The following is a 792-nucleotide window of genomic DNA, read 5'->3' on the forward strand; positions in this document are numbered from 1 at the left end:
TCGTTGATATTTCCCACGCCTTGAATTGTGACGTTGAATGTATTAGTATTGTTTTGCAGAAATGTGCCCAAATAGTAATGGTTGTAGAAAAAGTGCATCGACTTGATAAACTTCTTCACTCATTCGTTTATTACGCATTAGCTATGCTAGTTCCAAATAAAACGTGTGACGTGATACATAATATACTAATTAATTAATATTACATTACCAGTTGTCTCGATCAGTGTCATTGTCATTCCAATAAATAAATTAAATTCAACAGTTTGTATTGATCACCAACACCACTTTTGTTTTCGGAAATATCCTACTAAGCTACTATAGCTTTCGAACCATAAGACCAATGTTTGCTAGCGAAGGTTATACGAATATACTTAGATAAAAGAAATGAGACAAATAAGGAAATTTTCATTTCACTCTTAATTGAATAGAGATCAATCAATCAGTAACTCAATATTTTTTTCAGCACATTTCAAAATAATGCTTTGAAAAGTTGCAGAAAAAACTAATTGACCCCGACGTGATTTGAACACGCAACCTTCTGATCTGGAGTCAGACGCGCTACCGTTGCGCCACGGAGTCATATAATACAATTGATTTGTAAGGGCATAAATATAATTAGAACAAAATTAATTTGTTTATTTATAATTTTAGATCAACTATTGTAAAACGCGAACATATCAAATGTTATAATTTTGATTTAAACTACACAAATTTGGTAATGTGCAGCAAAATACGAATTTTCTTGTGAAATATCTAGCAGCATTGTTGAAATATAAGAAAATATTACTAATA

At 30.8% G+C, this 792-nt stretch overlaps 1 non-coding gene across 1 annotated transcript; it reads right to left on the reverse strand.

The window, feature by feature from the left end:
• Positions 1 to 507: 507 nt before the first annotated feature.
• Positions 508 to 579, reverse strand: Trnaw-cca (transfer RNA tryptophan (anticodon CCA)). Its single transcript has one exon. It is a non-coding gene; the product is annotated as a tRNA-Trp (tRNA).
• Positions 580 to 792: the final 213 nt, after the last annotated feature.

Source organism: Cylas formicarius, unplaced genomic scaffold (genome assembly GCF_029955315.1).
Source record: "Cylas formicarius isolate icCylForm1 unplaced genomic scaffold, icCylForm1.1 PGA_scaffold_4__25_contigs__length_36172078, whole genome shotgun sequence".
Taxonomy (NCBI): domain Eukaryota; kingdom Metazoa; phylum Arthropoda; class Insecta; order Coleoptera; family Brentidae; genus Cylas; species Cylas formicarius.